Genomic DNA, 17,284 nt, shown 5'->3' on the forward strand with positions numbered 1-17,284 from the left:
TAGCCAACAGTAGAGTGTATGAGAGGCTTAGTCCTTCACAATGACGTGCATTAAGGCTCATAGTGTGCTCCACACTCCTACATAGACTCGAAAATTATGTCGGCATTAAGGGAATAGCTTTGAAATGGTTTAAATCTTATTTATCCGACCGTTTTCAATTTGTAGCAATAAACAATGAGGTGTCACGCAAATCGCAAGTCCAGTACGGTGTACCACAGGGCTCAGTCTTAGGGCCTCTGCTCTTCGCATTATACATGCTACCTCTAGGAGATATAATAAAGCGACACGGAGTTAGCTTTCACTGTTATGCTGATGATACTCAACTTTATATTTCCTCGAAGCCTCATGAAACACAGCAGTTCCATCGAATAATGGAATGCATAGTCGATATAAAAAACTGGATGAGTAACAACTTTTTATTACTGAACTCGGACAAAACGGAAGTGTTACTTATTGGACCGAAAACTGCTATAAGTAACAACCAAGAATACTGTTTAACTATTGACGGATGTTCCATAAAACCCTCGTCGTCAGCAAAGAATCTTGGCGTTCTATTCGATAGTAATCTGTCATTTGAGAGCCACGTCGCCAACACCTGTAAAATTGCGTTTTTCCATCTTAAGAATATATCTAAACTACGTCATATGCTGTCAATTCAGATGCAGAGAAGTTAATTCATGCATTCATGACATCAAGACTAGATACTGTAATGCACTGTTAGGTGGTTGCCCTGCAGGCTTATTACAAAAACTCCAATTGGTCCAAAACGCGGCAGCTCGAGTTCTTACAGTACAAAAAAGTATGAACATATTAGCCCGGTTCTGTCAACCTTGCACTGGTTACCTATAAAGCATCGCGTTAACTTTAAAATCTTGCTTATTACCTATAAAGCCTTACATGGTTTAGCCCTCAGTACTTGAATGAACTCCTTTTGTATTACAGTCCTTCACGTGCATTACGCTCTCAGGCGTCCTGTCAGTTGGTAATACCTAGAATTTCAAAATCAAGTGCAGGTGGTAGATCCTTTTCCTATCTAGCGCCTAAACTTTGGAATAGTCTTCCCTGCACTGTCCGGGAGGCAGACACACTCTGTCAGTTTAAATCTAGACTAAAGACGCATCTTTTTAATCTTGCATACACTACTCTTCCATAATATAAATCTTCTGAGGGTTTAGGCTGCATTAGTTAGATCAACCGGAACCAAAAACACAACTGATGTACTTGTTGCATCAAAGAGTACAGAACAGTACTCTACTCTCAGCCAGTCTTGTCTCATTGTTCCAAGGTTACCACAGCGAGCAGGATGCAGTTCATGGCCTGACCTGATGGTAGAGCGGAGAATGGGAAGTGGGGACCTGACAAGAGCTGAGATGATAGAGCTGGATAAAGAAGGACGCGGTCTCTTGACATGTCTTCACCACAAAATTTCAAATGCTATTAGATTATTAATGATAATCTTAAACTATAATTTATTTTATTATAAGTTTATTTATTTTATTTAGCCTTGTGTTGCGATCCCGGCCTTCTTGGGGTCTGTGTCTTGCGTGGTTTGTGTTTGTTTTGTCGAACATGTGGAGTGCCGTTTGACAGCTCTCCACGTGTCCGGTGTCTGCGTCATTCGCTCCGCCCTCGTGTTTCCCTGTCAGGATTTCCCCACTCACTGACTCTCATCACTCTCACCCGTAGCTCCTTTTCTAATTAGTACTCACCCCTGTTCTTGTGTTTGCTTCACACCTGTAGCCTATTCCTTATTTGTAGACCTTTCTATTTATCCCCTTTCGTCCTCTCGTCTGGTGTCAGACCGTACTTGTTTCTATCGACTTTTCTGACTGCCCCGGTGCTGGCGTGTCCAGTTCCGTAGAAGCCTTTATCCTAGTCCTAGTCCTAGTTTTGCTCGTCTCGTTTATCCGTTTTTGTGGCTCCTCGTAGCCAGTTTTCTTTGTCTCCAGTTCTGCCTATTTTTGTTAGTCCTTGCTCTCTGTCCCGCAGCGCTCCCGGACCCAGACCACTCCCTCCACACATCCACCGTCCAGTCGCGCTCGGCGGTTCCTGCTGCACGGGTGCCGCGTCTCTTCATCGCGGATCTCATCGCGGATCTCTGCACCGGACCGAGCACCCTCCTGGGACTATCTTCTGCCGGAGGCACGACGGACATTCTTGCGTTGATTTCTTTTGTTTTCTCAATAAAGTGTTCTGATTCACCCGCATCTGAGTCTACCGTGTCTGTATATGACACCTTGTTGTGCAAGCTCTCTGGAGCTTGTGCAGAGGCAGCAGCTTTTGCCAGAGGGGAACTGGAATCCCCTGGTTGGGCCTGGGTTCTCCTGAGGTTTTTTTTCTCGATTAGAGTTTTGGGTTCCTCGCCACCGTTTGCATACTGTTTTTGCACTATCTGCCTGACCGGGGGGGCTGCTTTAGAATTTTAAAGTTTTACTTAATTAATATTGCATATAGGAATTTATAGTCTGTTATATTTGACCTGTGCTTCTCTCTCCTTTATCCTAAATGTGTGCTCTCACTGAGCGTGTGTGTGTGTGTGTGTGTGTGCGTACTTGTCTGTGTACGTACTGTGTGTGTGTGTGTTGTGTGTGTGTGCGTGCGCATCCTGTGTGTGTGTGTGTCTCTATGTCTATGTGTGTTAGTACGTGTGCATATTGTGTGTGTGGAGTGTTTTGTATGTGGGTATGTCTGTCTTCTGTTGTTTTCAACTATTTTTGTTTTAGGTACAACTTTAATTAATTTGCTATAGTCAAATAAATGGTTTAATTGTAGCATAGCTATGGACAAATGAAAATTTAAAAGCGCTATTATAATAAAGTGAGTTGAGTTGAGTGAGTTGGTATGCCAAGACTTAAAAGTATAAGAATGTGTCATTAGACTATAGGGCGTGCCAAAAGTGTCCGTGATCAGATTTGGCAAGTTACCTGTATTATCAGTTTTAACATGGTTATTATGCTCAAATATCAAATAGTGTTAACTTATTTGATGTGGATAGATTATAACGGACAATACAGTGTAACTTATTTAATGGACATAAGGTAAATAAAGGACCTATTAGGGTATATTTACCCTTGAACGAGTATATATGGCTTAAACCAACAATAGAGTGTATAAGAGGCACTCTACTGTGTAAATGACGTCCATTTAAGGTCACAGATGTGCTCCAGAAGCTTTAAAATGCGTAACTTACTTAATGGGACCCTCATAGGTAAATAATGGACAAAGCCTATTAAGGGTCATTATAAGCCTAAGTAAGGAGTTATGTAGCTTAATCCTACAGTAGAGTGTATGAGAGTCACAGCCCTTCACGATGACGTGCATTAAGGCTCATAGATGTGCTCCAGAAGCTTAAAAATGGTGTGTACATTAGCTACCTATGAGGACCCATCAAATAAATTACGACTTGCACTTCCTGTGACTCGGCAAAACCACATGAAGTACCAGTCATAACTTATTTGACAGTAGCCTCGTAGGCATACAGTGGACAATACTATAAACGGTCAATTTTTTAGACTGTAAACAACTTTCATATGACAAATCTACAGATGTGTATCCTAGAAGCACCCCGCTTCTAGGCTATTAAAATGCTTATTTTGCATACAAAAGCATTTTTCACAGAAATTAGTCTTTCACCAGATTTTTAAGCAAAACATGCTTTATTCTTGTACAAAAATCTCGGAGCTTCGAATGCTAGTTCGACGCACCTCAGCACCATATCTAAGCCGTACCCTCGCTGTACGGCAAGTGACGAAAATCACAAAAATATTCCAAAAAATAAACGGAAACTACCTCCAAACAGGGTGAAAGATACATAACGATCTACTATTCAACTCTGGACCGAATGAGGGGCCGTAGTAGCTATAGATTTGAATCAAGTGGGTCTTCGAAGTCCCGAAAGAACCGATTCCGGGTATGATAGAAATAGCACCTAATGAAAATAAAAAGGGAATAGGTTGATGTGTCAGAGGCTCCGTACGGCCTGCGAGGAAGAGGCCCGAAACCACATTAAAACGTATGCTAGTCAGTTTGAAGTCTTCATCGTCCGAAAAAAAAAAAAAACGAATGGGCAATAAAAGTACAGGAGATAGAAAATAGAAAATTTATTTATAATAAATGGTCATAAATTATATTAAACTTTAATATAGTTTTATAAAGATCAATATAATAACAGAAAAATTTGATATAATAAATAGAAGAGCCAATGTAAGAAAGATATTTATATTGAACAATTAGTTCTATAGGTATAAATGTAAAATTTATTTTGTAAAAATGACATTTTCACAGAAAACATCTTTGAACAGCATTTTTAGCAAAATTCTGTTTATTCTTGTACAAAAACCTCGGGGCTTCGAATGCTGGTTCTTCACACCCTCACGCACACATATCGAGCCCGTACCCCTCAGTGTACGGCAAGTGATCGAAAAAAAATCAAAAAAATATTCCAGAAAAATAAACGGCCACAACGTCCCCAAAACGTGCATATAGTACATAACGAGGCCGTTCGACTTCAAACTTTGGGAACCGAATGAGGGGGCGGCGAGGAGCTACAGAATTTGAATCGGGGTCATTCGGAGTCCCGGGCCGTCGGGGGTCTCTGTACGATAGGACCTATGAAAATAATAGGATAGGTTGCAGGTGTCAGAGGCTCCCGTACCACCCGCGAAGGCCCCAGGAGCCCGAAACTTTACAGAAAGTTGCGTCAGTTGGCCTCGACGACATAGAGAGGGCTAGGTCGGGATATTAAATTTAATATTTTTTTATTATTTTTCATACATCTCTTTCCCTCGCATTGATCTCTATGGGGACTTGTGCCTGCGAAGGCCTCGTGAGGCAGTTGCTTTCCAGGTGGAAATCTGTCTCCGGAAGCGTCTACGGAGCGAACTCGATATCCCGGCTTGGGAGACCCCCACGGTATACCGTACCGAGTATTAAGACCCTACGACCTTTGACCCCTGTATTCTAGAGCGTACATTTGCAACCTATATGTAGGCGCTGGTGTCTTTTTGGGCAAAGTAGAGGTCAACGAGGTCGAGGGGCGCGGAACCCCAGAACATGACCCAGGGCCCCGGACGAGACATATACTGAATTGCAGGTTGATCAGACCATTCTGTACCCCAACCCTAATTGTTCATCAAGAGCTTATGAAAACGAATGGGATAAGTTAAGGTGTCGCGGCTCCGTTCAGACCCCGGGGCTCAGGGGCCCCAAACTTTAGATTCTAGTAGTCTGTAGGCCCTTGTTTAACATACCGTGAGGGTGGCTCTCTAGAACCGTGGGAAACGATTTATATGCGGTTTGCAAAAGTCTCTCATGCAGGCTTCTTCATTTCTAGCCTGAAAGACCCTCTTGAATGAGCAAACTGAACAAAATTAAGGTTCAACCAAGCAAGGCAGGGGGCTGCGCCCTATCTTAGGTCTGTGTGTTCTGAACAGGCACCTACACAATAGCTGCCTTTCAGGATGATCACACAGAAACGCATCCTGACGTCCATCAGATGTCAGGACTGGTTCATGGCAGTCGACCTTAAGGACGCGTACTTCATGTCTCTGTCCTCCCTCGACTTCGGCCGTTCTTACGGTTCGCGTTCGAAGGACGGGCATATCAGTACAGGGTCCTCCCCTTCGGTCTGTCCCTGTCTCCATGACTAAGGTTGTGGAAGCCGCCCTCCTTCCCCTCAGGGAAGGAGGTGTGGGGGTACTAAACTATCTCGACGACTGGCTCATCTTGGCACTCTTGAGATCTGTTGTGTACACACAGGGACCTGGTGCTCCGGCACCTAGATCGGTTGGGGCTACAGGTCAACTGAGAAAAGAGCAAGCTCTCCCCGGTGCAAAGCATCCTCTTTCTCGGTATGGAACTCGACTCTGTCCCCATGAAGCAGCGTGACTGACTTAAGAGTGCGCCCAGTCATTGTTGAACTGCCTGAAGCTCTCAGGCAGTCAGCGGTCCCCCTGAAACTTTTTCAGAGGCTCCTGGGATACATGGCATCATCGGTGGGGGTCCCCCTCGGGTCGATGCACATGCGACCGCTCCACTGGCTACAGAGTCAGGTTCCTTGGAGAGCGTGGCACACCGGCAGCAGGCGTATGGTCATCACGCTTTTCTACCGACACACCCTATCCCCCTGGTCTCCCATGACCTCCTTGCGGACAGGGGTCCTCTTAGGGATGCCTCCCTGCAGGGTTGGGGTGCCATGTGCAACAGGCACGCAGTATCGGGCCCCCGCTTGCATTGGCATTTCAACTGCCTAGAGTTGTTGGTTCTGCTACTTGCATTGAGGAGGCTACTACCTCTCATGTAGGGCAAGCACGAGCTGGTCCGGTCAGACAGCACAGCTGCTGTGGCATATATCATTGGTGACATTCGTTCACGGCTGCTAACATGACTCGCCCGGCGCCTCCTCCACTGGAGTCAGCAGGTGATCTGTTCCCTGCGAGCCACACAAATCCCAGGCATCCTGAACCAGACAGCCGATGCGCTCTCTCGTCAGTCGACGCCTCGCGACGCCTTTCCCCCCAGTGAGCCTCATTGCACAGGTCCTCTGCAAGGCCAGGGAAGAGAAGCATCAAGTGGTACTAGTTACGCCCTTTTGGCCTAACCAGGACTTTCTCGGAGCTAAGGCTCTGACAACAACTCCCCCCTGGCCGCTCCCCCTGGTGAACTGCTTCCCCAGGGGAAGGGGCACGTTACGGCATCCCAGGCAGAACCTGGTCTCCATGTCTGGACGGGACGAGGAGATCCTGAGTGACCCACCCCCGGTTTGGTTGGGACGTCACTCAGGCTAGGGCCTCGGCCACTGGGCGGCTATACGCCGAGAAGACCCGCGGAGTTGCTCGATCGGTACGAGCTGTCCCTTCCTCAAGAGAGACTGGGGCGTAACCTCTCCCCCTCCACACTGGAAGTGTATGTAGCCGCTACGGCCGCTCATCATGACCCAAGTGCTGGGTAGCCTCTGGGACAGCACAACCTGGTCATTAGGTTCCTAAGGAGCGCGAGAGGGTGACCACCTTATCCGCGCTCCGTATGAGGCCCAGTCCCCTTCGAGCCTCTCGGAGTTGCCGCTCTTTCTCACTCTTGATAAACCCTCCAAGAGGGTAGGGGATCTGCAAGCACCCTCCATGTCCACAGATTGCCTAGAACTTGGGCCCGGGATTCTCACGTTATCTTGAGACCCCGCCCCGGCTACGTGCTCAAAGTTCCCACCACTCTTCCGAGAGACCAGGTGGTGAACCTGCAGGCGCTCCCCACCGGGGAGGAAGACCCAACCTTTCCGTGTTGTATCCAGTACGCACACTGCGCCTCTACTTGGACCGCACACAGAGCCCAGAAGCTCTGAGCAGCTCTTTGTCTGTTTCAGAGGTCAGCAGAAGGGAGGGCTGTCTCCAAACAGAGGCTGGCGCACTGGATCGTGGATGCCCTCGTTAGGGCATACCGATCTCAATTCGCCCCTGCCCGTTGGGAGTGAGGCTCACTCCTCATGGGCACTGGCTCAGGGCGCCTCTCTAGCAGACATCTGCAGAGCTGCGGGTTGGGCTATGCCCAACAACTCCGTGAGGTTCTAATACCTACGCGCGGAACCGGTGTCAGCCCACATCCTGGCAAGGTGTAGGGCCGGCAGCCGGTAGGGCGTACAATACAATACATATTTTATTTATATAGCACATTTAAAAACAACTGGTGTTGACCAAAGTGCTTTACAAGAGCAAGAAAAGACGAATATATATAATTGATCTATATAATAAAAAAAACAAAGAACATTAAAACAGGAAAAGACAGTGAAAACAGAAAAACAGAAAAGCTAAAAAATTGAATAGAAGACAGTGCTAAAATCAGAAATCAGATATGATTAAATACTGATGAGAATCAAGGAATATTGAAAGCAATTGAGAAGAAATAAGTTTTCAAAGCAACTTTAAAAATTGACACAGTTTGGGCGGATCTGATGTAGGACGGGAGACTGTTCCATAACTTGGGGCCGACAACCGAGAAAGCACGATCTCCCCTGTTCTTGAGTCTAGTTCTGGGAACAGTTAATAGATCAGAATCACCTGATCTAAGTGATCTTAACTGTAAGGGTGAATGAAGTAATTCAGATAGGTACTGTGGGGCCTGGTTCCGGAAAGACTTAAAAACGAATAACAAGACTTTAAAATCGATTCTGTGTTTAACCGGTAGCCAATGGAGTGAGATCAAAGCTGGTGTAATATGTTCACTTTTACGCTTCCCTTTAAGGAGCCGTGCTGCAGCATTTTGAACTAGTTGCAAACGTGAGATACATGTCTGAGGAGCACCAATATACAAAGAATTGCAGTAGTCTAATCGTGATGTTACGAAAGTATGCATAACAGTCTCAAGATTCTTAGTAGACAAATAGGGCTTGACCTTGGCTAAAAGACGAAGATGATAAAAGCAGGACTTAACTACGGCACTGATCTATTTGTCATATTTGAGGCAGTTGTCAATCAAAACCCCAAGATTCCGAACACAATAAGTACTGTATGGTAGCAACGTATGGAGATCAAAATCATGGGTGCTGCGATCGTTTGAACCGAACAGGATGATTTCGGTCTTACTCTCATTGAGACTCAAGAAATTGCTGGCAAGCCAGAGTTTTAGTTCGTCCAAGCAGTCCAATGTCGGCTCTAAAGCAAACTTATCATCACGCTTTAAAGGCAGGTAAATTTGTGTGTCATCAGCATATAGATGAAAAGAGACCCCGTACTTAGATAGAATAGAACCCAAAGGGAGCATATAGGCATGTTAGTACGCCTGCGAAAGCCCTTCCCCCTTCCTTAGGGGGATCAGCGGCTATTACGCCTCCCCTCTTTCCCCCACTGGGTAAAGAACTGGTATTTTATCCATCACTAGCTCCTTGCTCCGGCCCTTAGGCCGGGGAACAGTTGAGTTATCTCCCACATAGCTCTAACCGGACCTAGTGCTCCAGACGTGGTAACCCCCCCTCCGTCTGATGTATCCTCATGAATGGCTCCCACCTCGGCAACCCATGACCTCCCTAGGTGGACTCACACCTTGCGGTTAACTCCTGCAGTCCACACATTTTCCCATGAGTTCTCCCATGATGGTGAGACCATGTGGTGTCTCCACTAATTCCTCCCTACGGTAGGTAGTGGTCTCTGCAGCGTTTTTCCCCCGGGGGGGATAATGCTTACCCAGTGGCCCTTACGGTGCTGGGCGGCTTCTCGCCATTTAGAGAACTAGGCCTCCGCCCGTCACGGGCGGTGGCAGGGGCTTCCCAACTTTGTGGTAAAGCTCTGGGTCCCCCTTCCTCTCCACTGGATGGTCATAATTTTGTGTTAGCATCTTTGTCTGACTCGCCCAGGCCAGTCAACGTCGCTCCGCTAGAGATTGTGACATGGCTCAGTGCTGTGGCGTCTTACATAGGAACCCCATTCTGTCGGTTCGACACAACGTCGAGAGACCGACAGAAAGGGAACGTCTTGGTTACGGATGTAATCTCGGTTCCCTGATGGAGGGAACGAGACGTTGTGTCCCTCATGCCACAACACTGGCCGCCCACCCCAGCGGTCGGGGGAGGATGCTTTAGGCTCCTCAGACCAAAGGTGAATGAATGAGCACGCCGGCTTCCCTCTTATACCCGGACATCCGGGGAGGAGCCCGGCATGCAAATTTCATTCGCCAATTTTCATTGGCCTTTTCTAAATACTCAGAAGATGATAGGTTCTCAAGACAAACCCCATTCTGTCGGTTCGACACAACGTCTCGTTCCCTCCATCAGGGAACCGAGGTTACATCCGTAACCAAGACGTTTTTAGTGGTGTCCGAATTCACAGTGGACATTATTGAGTGCACTCATTCAATCCCATGATGCGTCATAATAACGAGTGTACAACCGATGTACACTCACGGCTAGCTGCTAGCCATCTATCATGATACTTGGGCTGAATGAATTCCCGTGTCTCGGCAGAATATGGCGCCTGCAGCATTTCCAGTGCACCGAGTGGCCAAATTTACTCACTCGTTTTCACCCGCTCCTTAAAGTGGACTATAAAAGTAAACTAATGTAGGGAATAGTGATCGGAGGTATATTGGGAGATTTCGGACACAGCAGATGTTTTAGTAACAAAGTTCGGGAAGAGCCGGAGCATATAATTAAGTCCGACTGGTTCACTATCAGCAATCACAGCACCTACCCTATAAACTCAAGCGAGCGAGCATATATATAGACAATACGATTACCTGCGCCATCTCTCAATCTATCAGCTTCCCTCCACCACCCCGGCTCCTCTCCCCGAACCCGATCATCTAGCAGGTTCCCCGGGGTGCGCTCTGGGTTTGAAGCACGGAGCCCGCTCCTCGGACAGCACGCCAAATACGCATAACCTTTCCACCCCTGCTATTGTTATTATCTGGATAAAAATAGGGCATAATGTACTTAATGATGTTGTATTCTGACTTCTTTACAATGTTAAACGTGCTGGCTTCTCATGCTTCTCATGGTCAACTTGTCAAAAATCGAGTTGGACGTATTACAAGGTAATTCATGTAACTGTCATGATTCTGCCTCACCTTGTCATGTCTTTCTTGATCTTGCGGCAGAATCATGGCAGGATCCCTTGTTTAATGTGGAGAGAGACATTTTGACCCTTTTGGCGTTCCATACGCTCTCTCCGATCTCGTCTCTGTTCCCGCCCTCTCATTTCCTCATTAATAATTGTTAATGATTTCATGCCACGCACCTGTCCCTTCTTGATTTGGTTCCCTTTAAAAAGCCCTCATGTCTATTGTCTTGCGCTCGATCGTTGTGCTTACCTGTGTGCTTGTACCTCTGTACTTCGATGCATGTTCTCTTGTTCTCTATGGATATACCTTGTTTTTGTTATACCCCTGAAACGCTGCCTGCACTTTGGTTCATACCCCCATGATCACGACAGAACGAACGAGCGAAGTAGAACCCAGCAGGCAGCTATGGCTAAGCCGATAGAGGCGTTCAGAAGCCACCAGGCCCATGTCCTGTTCGGCCTCAGGCAAAGAGGGACGATCCTTAAGGACTTTGCCATGGACTTCCTGTCCACAGCGCACTACTCGGGGTTCAACGAGGCCGAACTTAAAGTGATTTTTAACAGTTGCCTTGATGAATCACTAAAACCTGCTGAGATGCACAGGCTGAAACCTCTGGGTTTCGTGGACCATCTCCAGACCTTGTTGTATCGAGAGGGGTCCAGGGACCCCTCCATGGCGAATTCCTCCACGGGGCTGGCAACCATTCCCGAGGGTCGCGCTATACAGATCGGGGTTGTGGACATCGTCGCCCCCTCTGCTTCATCCCCTGCTACCTCTTACATTTACATTTAGTCATTTAGCAGACGCTTTTATCCAAAGCGACTTACAGACGAGGGAAACAATGGAAGCAATTGGAACAACATAAGGACAACAAAAAGCCTAAGTGCAATAAAAGAAAATTGGTCTCATATAGCCTATATAGCCCACAGTATACAGAGCTAATTTTTTTTGAAAGAGTAGAAAAGAGATAGAAGTCAGATCTGATCAGTCAGGTGTTGACGGAAGAGATGTGTTTTCAGACGGTTCTTAAAGATGGCTACAGAATCTGCTGATCTTGTAGCAGCGGGCAGATCATTCCATAAATGTGGAACCGATCCCGAGAAAGTACAAGAGAGAGATATTTTACCTATTTGGGATGGTACCACAAGACATCGTTCGTTTGCAGAGCATAGGGATCTGGTGGGTATATAAGTCTGCATTAGCGAGTGAAGGTAAGGGGGTGCCAAATCAGTGGTGGTCTTGTAGGCCAGGTGCAGAGTCTTGAATTTGATCCGAGCGACTATAGGGAGCCAATGTAACTTAGTGAAGAGAGGAATGACGTGCGCTCTCTTCGGTTCATTGAAGACCACTCTTGCCACTGCATTCTGGATGATCTGTAGAGGTTTAGTTGTGCAAGCTGGAAGTCCAGCCAGTAGCACATTGCAGTAGTCCAGTCTGGACAGAACAAGAGCCTGGACTAGGACTTGCGTAGCATGCTGGAATAGGAAAGGTCTAATTTTCCTAATATTGTAGAGGATGAATCTACAGGACCGGGTGGTGCTGGCAACATGATCAATGAAGTTAAGCCGATCGTCTATCACCACTCCCAGGTTTCTGGCCGTTCTGGAAGATGTGATGGTTAATGAGCCCAGTTGAATGGAGAAGTTGTGATGACTCTTTGTGTCGGCCGGGATTACAAGCAGTTCTGTTTTAGCAAGGTTCAGCTGCAGGTGATGGTCGTTCATCCAGAGCGAGATGTCGGCTAGGCATGCTGAAATGCGTGCAGAAACAGTCTGATCGTCAGGCTGAAATGACAGGTAGAGTTGTGTATCATCCGCATAGCAGTGATAGGAAAAGCCATGTTTCCGGATGACAGAGCCTAGGGATGTCATGTGTATAGAAAATAGCAACGGACCAAGCACTGAGCCCTGAGGCACCCCTATGTCGAGATGTTGGGACTCAGAGACCTCTCCTCTCCAGGATACTCTAAATGACCTACCTATGATGTGAGACCTGAACCATTGTAGCACCACTCCAGAGACACCCATAGCTTTGAGGGTCGACAGGAGTATGTGGTGGTTAACAGTGTCAAAGGCAGCAGACAGATCCAGTAGGATAAGTACAGATGAGTTAGAGGCGGCTCTTGCCAGTCTAAGGGCTTCAATGACTGAGAGCAGCGCAGTCTCAGTGGAATGACCACTCTTGAAGCCAGACTGGTTGCTGTCCAGGAGGTTGTTCTGGGTGAGAAAGGATGAGAGCTGGTTACAAACCACCCGTTAAAGAGTTTTAGCCATGAAGGGGAGGAGTGATACCGGTCTGTAGTTCTCTAACAGTGCAGGATTAAGAGTGGGTTTCTTCAGTAGCGGGGTAATACGGGCCTCATTGAAGACTGTGGGAAATGTACCAGTGGTGAGAGACGAGTTGATAATGTGGGTCAGAGCGGGAGCAACCAATGGAGATATGGTCTGGAGGAGATGAGTGGGGATGGGATCTAGCGGGCAGGTAGTTGGGTAGTTAGAAGACATGACCTTGGAGACATCATCTTGAGATAGGAGAGAGAAAGAGGGGAACGAGCATGTGTTTGGGTTTTGGGCGTGATCAAGAGGCGGCATGGAGGTGTGGGGCCAGGCGGGCAAAGAAGAGCAAAGAAGGTTTTAAAGAGAGTACGAGAGCCAGGCGAGTCTTTAATTTTAGCATGGTAGTTCTGGGTTTTTGTAGAGGAGACATCAGCAGAGAAAGAAGAGAGGAAAGACTAATAGAGACCGAGGTCAGCGGGTTCTCTAGATTTGCGCCACTTTCTCTCAGCAGACCTGAGCGTAGCGCGATGTTCACGGAGAACATCAGATAACCAAGGGGCAGAAGGGGATACACAAGATGGCCTAGATGTTAGAGGGCACAGGTTGTCTAAGCAGGAGGTTAGTGTGGAGCAAAAAGTGTCTTTGGCACTGTTAGTATCCAGGAGAGCGAGCTGTTCAGAGGGAGGGAGCGTGGCGGAGACCACAGAGGGTAAGCGGGAGGGAGAAAGTGATCGTAGGTTGCGCCGGAATGTGACCAGTGGGGAAGAATGTGTAGTGTCTGGAGAAGTTAGGTCGAGATCAAGAGTGATGAGGAAATGATCCGACGTGTGCAGCATGGTGACCTGGGATTGATGAGTGGAGCAGTGTTGTGTGTAGACAAGATCAAGTTGATTACCAGACGTATGGGTTGCTGAAGTGGGAACTCGCTTGAGGTCAAACGACGCAGTCAGGTTGTTGAAGTTGGCAGCCTGCGGTTTTTCAAGGTGGATGTTGAAGTCTCCAAGTACCACCAGAGGAGTACCATCCTCGGGAAGGATGACAGAAGCGTATCCAAGTCCTCCAAGAAATGTCCAAGCTGACCTGGGGACGATAGATAACCACAACGTGAGTTTTAACAGGGCGGATGATAGTAACAGCATGTGACTTGAAGGAGGTGTTGTCACACGAGGGTGCCAGCTGTTTGAATTTCCAGTAGTTGGGGATAAGTAGACCTGTTCCTCCACCCCTCCCTGATATGCGTGGGCTATGGAAGAAAGTGTAGTTATTTGAGAGAACAGCCGGTGTGGCAGTGTCCTCTGGCTTGATCCAGGTTTCAGTAAGTGCTGAAAGAGAAAGACCAGAGTGTTTAGCAATAGCTGTGATGAAATCTGCTTTGTTTACAGCAGATTGGCAGTTCCATAAGCCAATGGGAAATGTAATTGAGGTAGTTGTGGACGTTGAAAGAGTGAGCAGATTATTAGCATTAGCATTGCGTGGCCTTCTATGTGATACCGGTGATTTATGAGTTGTAGTGACAGTAGGGATTTGAAAACACATAGTTAAAAGCGGGGAATAAGAAATATACAAGACAAATAACAAGAGAATAAATAGAAGTGCAAAAAGTTAATACTGAAGTGCCTTGTCTGTGTCCTTGCTCGGTGGAGTCGCACAGGTAGAGTCGATGGTCTTTACGCTCCTCGGTCTTCACGCGGAGAGGGCTGCATGCGGCCGCTGCACGCGGTGGTTCATCGGACTTAAATACCCGTCTAAATCACGTAATTGAATTCAGCAGGACACGCCTTCAAAATCTCACAATAACAAGCGAAACCAGCACGAGAACAAACGCGACTTCAACACGTGACACGCGGAGGTAAACAAAGCTACGACACTGCGCTTACACTCAATAAGACAATATTAATCAATTACACTTACACGCTTCTGTGGACTTCTGCTGTAAAATGCTTCTCCCACTGACTGGGCCGAGAGCACAGTTTAAATACCCTTCCTGGCGTTGGACACACCTTCTAAATCTCACAATAACAAGCAAAACCAGCACGAGAACAAACGCGACTTCAATATGTGACACGGCGGAGGTAATCAAAGCTACGACACTGCACTTAAACTCAATAAGACCATATTAATCAATTACACTCACGTGCTTCTGTGGACTTCTGCTGTCAAATGCTTCTCCCACTTACTGGGCCAAGAGCACAGTTTAAATACCCTTCCTGGCGTTGGACACGCCTTCAAAATCTCACAATAGCAAGCGAAACCAGCACGAGATCAAATGCGACTTCAACACGTGACATGGCGGAGGTAAACAAAGCTACGACACTGCGCTTAAACTCAATAAGACAATATTAATCAATTACACTTACGCACGTCTGTGGACTTCTACTGTAAAATGCTTCTCCAATGGACTCTTCACCACCAGTCACCCGCTGTGGCAAGCGGGGAAGGAGAGCGTCCTGGGGGTCCTCTTTGGAGGGATCCCAACTGGAACCAGCCGAGCCCTTCTCCTCTTTCTTGCAGCCGATCACCAGGCAAATGGCTCGGCTCAAGAAGAAGAGGCAATGGAGGGGGGCGCGGGATCCTGCGCAGCCGGTGTCCAGTCCGGTGCAGCCGGTATCCTGTCCTGTCCAGTGGGTTATCCAGCCGGCGTTCCAGCCGATTATCCAGCCGGCGATCCACCCGGTGCCCAGTCCGGTGCAGCCGGTGCCCAGTCCGGTGCACCCAGTGTCCTGTCCGGTGCAGCCGGTATTCACTCAGCCGGCGACTCAGCCGGCGACTCAGCTGGCCTTCCAGCCGGAAACTCAGCCGGCCATCCTGCCGGTATCCAGTCCAGCAGCCGGCGACTCAGCTGGCCCCCAGCCATGTCCAGCCGGCCTTCCAGCCGGTCCCCAGCATTGCACCGCTGGCCTTACAGCCGGTCTCACAGACCTTGTCCGGTCCGGTCATATGGCCGGCAGTTCCCCCCAGGACTTCCCCTACCAAGTCCCCCGGGACTCCGCGCTCTCGAGCACCCCCACAGACTAAGACTGTTCACCCTTGTCCCAACCCTTTTGGACTTCCCCCCTTGAACTATTTTGTTCACCCCCCCTTGTTTTTTTTATTATGTCACCCCGATCCCATGATTATGCATTTTTGTCTGCCCCAGATCTTGTTGGTTCTTATCATTGTCTCAGTCTGTCTTGTCCTGTAGGTCACCTTGAGGAACGTCAGGGTGTTGCTCCTTAAGACGGGGGTTCTGTCATGATCCCTTGGCAGGATCCCTTGTTTAATGTGGAGAGAGACATTTTGACCCTTTTGGCATTCCATACTCTCTCTTCGGTCTCGTCTCTGTTCCCGCCCTCTCGTTTCCTCATTAGTAATTGTTAATGATTTCATGCCAAGCACCTGTCCCTTCTTGATTTGGTTCCTTTTAAAAAGCCGTCGTGTCTATTGTCTTGTGCTCGTTTGTTGTGCTTACCTGTGTGCTTGTACCTCTGTACTTCGGTGCATGTTCTCTTGTTCTCTGTGGATATTGATTCATCTTTCACTGTGGATTATTCCGTCAAGTTAAGTCAAGTCTTAGTAAGAGTTTATTTTAGTTCATGTCTTGTGTTGTTTAAGTCTAGTGTTAGTTAGTAGTCTACATCCTGTTCTGGATATTATCATGTTCCCTGTTTAAACCCCACCGTGGGTCTTTGCTTTGTGTTTTTGTGTTTAAATAAACCTTGTTTTTGTTATACACCTGAAACGCTGCCTGCACTTGGGTTCATACCCCCATGACCCTGACAGTAACTCCTGCGATAGTGAGAGATGTTGAGGTGTGTTTGTTCATGGCATTTTAGTGATGGATGTACTATAAACGGTGGATATAATGCTGGATTTGGAGATCGTTTGAAACTGATAGATGGAGTGGTCCCAGAGCTAAAAGATGCCGGACATGAAGCGCACGCGGTAAGTGAAACTGAGTCAAATGTCTGTGTTCCCTTTCTGTCGGTCTCTCGACGTTGTGTCGAACCGACAGAATGGGGTTTGTCTTGAGAACCTATCATCTTCTGAGTATTTAGAAAAGGCCAATGAAAATTGGCGAATGAAATTTGCATGCCGGGCTCCTCCCCGGATGTCCGGGTATAATTAATACATTATTATATATTAATAATGTATATTATTAATATTAATAATAGGATAAATATAATATATTTATCCTAAATGTGTGCTCTCACTGAGCGTGTGTGTGTGTGTGCGTACTTGTCTGTGTACGTACGTGTGTGTGTGTGTGTGTGTGTGTGTCTCTGTGTCTGTGTGTGTTGGTGCGTGTGCGTGTTGTGTGTGTGGAGTGTTTTGTGTGTGGGTGTGTCTGTCTTCTGTGTTTTCAACCTTTTCTTGTTTTTGCAGGTACAACTTTGATTGTTTTGCTTGTAGTCAATGTGTCTCATGTACAGCTGCTTTGTAACAATGAAAATTGTAAAAGCGCTATATAAATAAAGTTGAGTTGAGTT

The 17,284-nt window shown here is 47.2% G+C and overlaps 1 protein-coding gene across 6 annotated transcripts in view; it reads right to left on the bottom strand.

Moving 5' to 3' along the window:
• The window catches only part of LOC130570530 (gamma-aminobutyric acid receptor subunit beta-2), a 149,433-nt gene that overhangs the window by 111,330 nt on the left and 20,819 nt on the right, over positions 1-17,284 (bottom strand). The window contains exon 1 of one of the 6 annotated variants that reach the window (XM_057360878.1): positions 10,219-10,296. The exons of the other annotated variants lie outside the window; for them this stretch is intronic. The gene's annotated coding sequence lies outside the window, so the exon portion shown is untranslated. Of the gene's footprint in view, positions 1-10,218; positions 10,297-17,284 lie in introns of those variants that run through there. 6 annotated transcript variants of the gene reach the window in all.

Source organism: Triplophysa rosa, linkage group LG19, assembly GCF_024868665.1.
Source record: "Triplophysa rosa linkage group LG19, Trosa_1v2, whole genome shotgun sequence".
Taxonomy (NCBI): Eukaryota; Metazoa; Chordata; class Actinopteri; order Cypriniformes; family Nemacheilidae; genus Triplophysa; species Triplophysa rosa.